This window comes from Osmerus eperlanus, chromosome 12 (assembly GCF_963692335.1).
Source record: "Osmerus eperlanus chromosome 12, fOsmEpe2.1, whole genome shotgun sequence".
In the NCBI taxonomy this organism is placed as follows: domain Eukaryota; kingdom Metazoa; phylum Chordata; class Actinopteri; order Osmeriformes; family Osmeridae; genus Osmerus; species Osmerus eperlanus.
Window position 1 is genome coordinate 4,656,175 of NC_085029.1, and position 6,901 is coordinate 4,663,075.

A 6,901-nucleotide genomic window follows, 5' to 3' on the forward strand; every position below is an offset into this window, starting at 1 on the left:
GTGCCTTTGTATTTTTATCAATTTTTTAATGGTATTTTAGGGCATCGAGTTTTCCTCAATTATATCAAGAGCCGGGCACTCTGCAAAGTTCATATTTTGCAGGTGTCCTTTTTATAATCCAATGGAGTGCAACAACAATATGAAGTGGATACTTTCAATATAGATCAGTGAATTTTGTTACATACGATATAATACATATATATATGATGTGTTAACTGATGTCAGAACTGCCTGCTCATTAATGTGCACAAACTCTTAACACCAAATCAACTACGACATTGTAATCACCAGCTGCATCACGGACATGGGCACTATTCCTACCACTTTAGTCTCCTTGGTCAGTTTCTTGAGGCATGGATATAGCGATCCACAAACAGGCATATGACAGGAACAATTTTAGTACGAATTTAGTCTCCTCGTCAGTTGTCGTGTCTTATTTATGCGAATGCGATACAGAAAATACAAGACTTTTGCTGCATTGCATAGCACAACGGAAAAAATACAAACGTTAATGTAAACATAGCAAACAACTGTACATGCAAGCGCTGTGGTGAATTAGGCCTACAATTATAACAACTGGCTCAACCATTGTGCTTGTAATGACTTCTGTAAGAACTAAATGTCTGGATGTTTGTGGTGGTAAGACAATTTAACAGAGAACCAATATAATACATTTTGATCAACATAACATAAGCAATCGATAATGTAGTGAACAGCAGACAAATGAAGGCTACATAATCATGTTCTAGGTCATGTTCATAATCAAGGCCAAATTTACATTTAGTCATTTAGCAGACGCTCTTATCCAGAGCGACTTACAGTAAGTACAGGGACATTCCCCCCGAGGCAAGTAGGGTGAAGTGTCTTGCCCAAGGACACAACGTCATTTGGCACGGCCGGGAATCGAACTGGCAACCTTCTGATTACTAGCCCGCTTCCCTAACCGCTCAGCCACCTGACTCCACACTACAAATTATCAATAATGTTTGCATAAATCTAAAATAATAAGAAATTGCTTTTATGATGTGCATAAGTTAGTAGAATAGATGATGTGGAGGATGAACAAGTACTTCAGAGACGACAGAGAATTTCAATTGTGATCTGAAAAATATAGTTACCAAAACCACTGAGAAGAACTGTCAACATCAGCTGCATCACGAGCACTGCACTATATATCTATAATTTCAGAAATCTGTGTGTCACCAACATTATCACGGGCACTGTGCCCTATCTAAAATTCCAGGAATCTGTGTGTTTGTGTGTGTGCCACCAATTTAACCACAGGCACTGTGTTCAAGTAATCTGTATTTGTGTGTTTCACTGACATCGTAATCACCAACTGCATCACGGGCACTGTGTAATAATAATTACAATGAGTCGTCGTATTAGAAATCAGAGCTAGCTTCACAATGTGTTTCTCTCTTTTTTTTTTACACCTTTTATATTATATGACTAATAATCAGCACTACCTGTCTTAGCACTTGATTTGGGAAAAATATTAAAAGATTCTCTTGTTTGTTCAAGTTGTTGACCTGGTTATTTTACAAGAAGTTAAGTTTCTCTCCCGCTCCCTCTCCTTAAATATGTTTTTTAATGTGTTTCCATTTAGGTACACAGCAATACAGCAGACACAGTTGGTATGCAGGGAGCTACCAGTGGGATGGAGAACATGAAGACAAGACTCCAAGGTATTAGGTGAAGAGAGAAAATCTATGCAATGTTTGCTAGAATCACTCTTCTTCCCTAAAATGCTCTTTTCCCCATCATTCCAAACAGAGATTCCTGGCAGAGAAGATGCACAGAGATTGTGGCCATCGATGCACTAATGTTTAGGAACTTCCTGCAACAGTTTCACCCTGAGAAAATCAACCGGGAACTCAACAAGGTGACCTTTTATGATGTAACTCGTTTGCAACTTACAAAACAACTGTTAGAGGTTGGGGTTTTCACAAGGCATGCTCTAGCAAATGTAAACAAACTTCTGAGTGCTGCGCTAAGTATAATTAGTAGTGTGGTAAATACATAAACGTGAACATCTTGTATTATGTATGAAAGGCGAAGTTAGGAGGGGGGGTCGTCTTTACTGCTGCTCTTTGATGTAAGGCTTTGATCTTCCGTTCTTGGGTGTTTCAGCAAGTGTTTTTTTTGTGTTTTATTTTTATAAAATGTGTATTTTTTGTTTTTATTATTTTGTGATCATTGTACTGTGATATTCTAAAGCCATTAAGCTACACTAATAGATGCAACTAATGTTGCATCTCATAGGTTGTGATACATACACAAAGATCCATAAACCCTTATTTGCACGAGAATAAAGTCAACCAGAACATTTAAGGAGTCCGTTCTCTCACTCATTCATCAAATATATAACAAAATCAAGACGTTGATGTTGTCAAGCCTGTCTTCAGAAATCATGGAAAGAGCTGACAGCTCTGACAAGGAGTGTGAAGAACTCCCCAAAACTGTCACATCTGCCCTTTTGCTTCAGGAATAAATGAGTGGTCGGAGAGGCCGGCTTGCTTGCCTTTCATTTTCACTCTTTCCTCTTCATTTCCTAGGTGAAAATTGATTGTCTAGCGACCTTGTGAAAAATCCATCATAAACTTTCTGGAGATCCTTAAAACTGATGTCAGTTGACATTAGGCTGTAATCTGTTTTATCAAATGCCCTGGTTAATGTCAGTACTATTTAAAAAAAAAAATCGTAACTATTTTGAATATATTTATAATTTAAAACAATGCAGCGTGAAAAGGTCAGTATACTGGGAATAAGTCAAGCCAATCGGATCTCCCTGGACTTTTATGAAGGCATGTGTTGAATAATGTTCCATGCATTGTCCTATAAACTGGTATGGTATTTTATAACATATTTATAGGAATGCATGGGACACAGTTTTATTTTTTTTTCATCACAGTTTTTGTATATCTCTTCATTGACTGACAGTCCTGCCTGCCTTACCTGCCTTTCTTACATTCATTCCTAAGGCTTACTGTGGTTTTTCCTTTTCCAGAGGAAAAGACACAGCACCTCTCGTCAGTGGCAACGGAACTGGGGGTGCGGTGTGTTTGGAGGAGACACCAGGCTGAAAGGTAAGCTCCAGCAGCACTCAGTGGTGTTCTATGAAAAGAAAAAAGGTAAAAGATAAATTGCTTTATCAGAGCACATTTCCATTCATCTCTGGCACTGTGTTGCAGTCTAAATGGACCATATTTAGCATCTTGAGCATGAATGCCGAACACAAACAGACCGGTGTAGCATCTCATTGGTCTTTCTGGGGAATGCATCATTTACTTCAGGTCTATCCATCTGCCTTCACCTTATTGATTTACTGCCAAAGTTCATATTTTTCATTAATATTGAAATTGATCGGCCCCAGTCTAGTTATCCAGATGGACCTCGGATGGACCTCAGCACTATCACGAGCTCAGGAGGGTTTTTAATCAACCTCTGCTTCAGTGTTTATACAGTAGGAAGACTACGCACAGCAATTTAAGTGTCTTCCATAGTGTCATCCATATGCATGCTGGAGAGGGTTTCTCTTGTGTGGTTTTGGTTGTCAGGGATGTTTTTTAAATATAAATGAATAAAATAATATTTCCCTGATTGATTTATTATTATTTTTGCTCCGTACAATGGTCAGCCCAGTTTGCATCCACACTACATTTACATTACATTTACATTAAGTAATTTAGCAGACGCTCTTACAGTATCCAGCGCGACTTACAGTAAGTAGAGGGACAGTCCCCCGAGGCAAGTAGGGTGAAGTGCCTTGCCCAAGGACACAACGTAATTTTGCACGGCCGGGAATCGAACTGGCAACCTTCAGATTACTAGCCCGATTCCCTAACCGCTCAGCCACCTGACTCCCTGTAGTCTAGAACATAAACTCGAAAGGGACAGATCTGTTATGCATGCATAAATAACATACATTAAAACACCTGTCCAATAAGATGTTAATCCAGTTGAACAAGTACTTGTAGTACTGTATTATAAGCAATGTACAAAAGGTCCTGGAAACATGTCTTTCTGTCTCAAAATAATGCTTACCAGTACTTTCTGCACTTCATAGTCACTGTCCATGGTGCTTACTCTAGGTTGATTAGCATACAATCTAAGCCCACTCGGAGGTCAAGTGGATGAGACCCCCTTAATGACATGCCTCCGGGGAAACTAGCCTGACAATGGTCTCTATTTACCTGTTGAGGCTGTAGCTAAATCTCTCTGAAATGGGGTCAGATGGCTGAGTGGTTAGGGAATCGGGCTATTAATCATAGGGAGAGAGAGAGAGGTGGTCTAACACAGCTTCTGCTCTTACAGCTCTGCTCCAACGACGAATGGCTCGCTGACGTCCATTTCTGTTGTCTCACAGGGGAGGCGTACGGTCTACTGGAGCAATACTACAATTCAGTGTGTAAGAGTTGCCTCATCAACCGGCCAGACGTCAGCCTCTATTCCTTCATCTACCAGCAGATCAGCACCAACTCTACCCCCCACTCTGCATAGCGCCAGCCCCAACGGCGCCTTAGCCAGACACACTGTCTCCACAGAACGCAGCTAAGGTAATAACAGGTTACCTTATGAATCTTATGAAAAGCCTGATTAATCACAGGTGGCCCGAACTTACTGCTTGCGTTTGGCTGAAAGAGTTCTGTTGCTGTACAAAAAACACTCACTCGCAACACGGTTTTCTGTTTATTTATTTTTCAATAATTTTTTTCACTCTGAATTAACAATGTCGGACGCCTCAAATGAAATTTCTATTTGACACATGGATTTGTGGCCAAGAACAGAAACTCCAAGATGACCCTCATCTGAAATTCAAATGAAAATGTTTCCATGGTTTTGATGCTTGTAACGCTAAAGTGGATTCAGGTTGATGCAATGCATTCATGATTTCAACAACGTGGCAAAGTTTGCCATCCATTTTCTGAGTGTTATGTTTCTTATTTTACATCCACCCAGCCATTTGAAACTGAATTGGTTGTCAGAAATCCAATAAAAGGCCAAATACAATTAAATGGCATCTCTTAGGAAAATGGGCTTTGCTTACTTGTTCTTTTGTACTGGGATTTAGGTGAAGGTGGAGAATTAATTGTGGAGCCACAGCCATTTTATTTACTATACATTAGCCAGCTACTCTACTATCCCTATTGTCTTATTTCTGGCCTCTGTACGTTTTTCTAAGGATCTTAAGGAGTTAAGCATAACTTCAAAGAGAACACACATTTCAATATGGGTTTGCATTCAAAAAGGTTTGAAACGTTCGCATTATGTTTGTAAGGACATTCCTAAACTACAGCTTTTATAGGAGTGGTGTTACACGACCCACCACCTAAGCCTATTTTTGAGCCAGGAAAAACCATGAGATGTAATTCTGATAAAATATTAATTAAAACATACTGCATACTGTCAAAAACTGTGACAAGTTCTAGTCCAGCAGACATTACAGACAGTGGGATTCCCTGTGCTGCTGCAAACGTTTATCCCTTCAGAACTATTGCCTTGCCCTTTCACTCATGCTTTAATAAGGTCACACCTTTTATATAAACTGTACATGACATCTCATCAAGTGATGAGTACATCAGAGCTCATTGTCTCCCAGACTGGATGTACGAACAGCACCAGGGATCCTATGTGAATTTCCCCCGACAGACAGACACCAGCTTAGTCTGAATCCCAATTCTCTGTCTTACCCCTACCCCTTAGTTTACCCCTAGCCCTTGTCCCTCGAAACTGAGGGGTAGGGGCTACATAGCCCTATGAAATGAGACACCACTTGGTTACGGTTACGTATATCGATGTCTCCAAAGCAAGTAGTGTTATGCACTGATATCAAACAAAATTTGCTGCTAATCGAGTTTAGTTAAAACTGTAGACATGCATGGAGTCCATTCAAGGCTAATCAGAGAAATGCGGGACTGTTGTGCAAATCAGCAATGTAACGTTAGCGTAGCAAACTAGCGATTTAAAAAAACGTTTCAATTAAGAACATGGTTGCAAATACATATGTACAGGACTGTGTGGAGCACAAAACAATAATGTCTTAATTTTTTTAATCAATTATTTAAGCCGAAAATATTACATTTATGGGGTTCTCTGGCTGATCTGGCCGCCATTGTTGCAGGTTGCGCAGTATTCACATACCCCTCGGTTTCAAGTAAGCTCCCGAAAACACTTGGTTTTAAGGGGTGTATACCCCTTCGTTTTAAAGCCGAATTATACTACCCCATTTTCACGGAGACGGACACAGGGAACGCCCTCTCCGATGTGGAACGCCCTCTCCGAGCCCCCTCCGAGCCCCTCAGAGAGCTCTTCGTGCACCTCATAGACTTGTATATAAAGGCCGCAATATGCTTCTCCGACTCCGTTTACGGATGGGCGGGCTTACGGATACGGACGGATACGGACGGATACGGACGGATAGACTGCATTTATGGTTCTCCGTAGGCTGCGGGTGCTGAAAACAATTCACGGCCAGAAGAGTAGGTGGCGCAACGGTTTTTTGTAAGTCGTCGTCGAGTGTTTATTTACCTAGGTTATCGAGAAGTCGGAGCAAATTTACAAATTAGCCGTTTCATCAATAAAATACGCACATTTTCAGCAACTACACTGCCCATTTCTCGTCACATTTTAATTCAGATGCTGATTTACATGTACTGTTTAGCTGAAATATGAATTGTAAAAACTTACAGCAATGGCGGTCAAAGGATTCTGTTCATCCTGTTTATCACGCCCCTGACACAAGCGGTTCTTAATACTGACCAATCACAGCCAAGGGGGTATCCGTAACTATCCGAAATTACAACGGATAGTTAGAAAATTCAGGAGGTGCACGTCGACCTCTCCGGGGCTCTCCGAGGGCTCTCGGAGAGCTTGGAGAGGGCGTTCCCCGTAGAGGAAG

General features: G+C 40.7%; 1 long non-coding RNA gene across 1 annotated transcript; it reads left to right on the forward strand.

Moving 5' to 3' along the window:
* The first annotated feature begins 1,608 nt into the window (after window positions 1-1,608).
* LOC134031229 (uncharacterized) lies at window positions 1,609-4,563 on the forward strand. Its single transcript, XR_009931855.1, has 4 exons — window positions 1,609-1,688; window positions 1,777-1,885; window positions 2,985-3,089; window positions 4,370-4,563. It is a non-coding gene; the product is annotated as an uncharacterized LOC134031229 (long non-coding RNA).
* The last annotated feature ends 2,338 nt before the right edge of the window (window positions 4,564-6,901 follow it).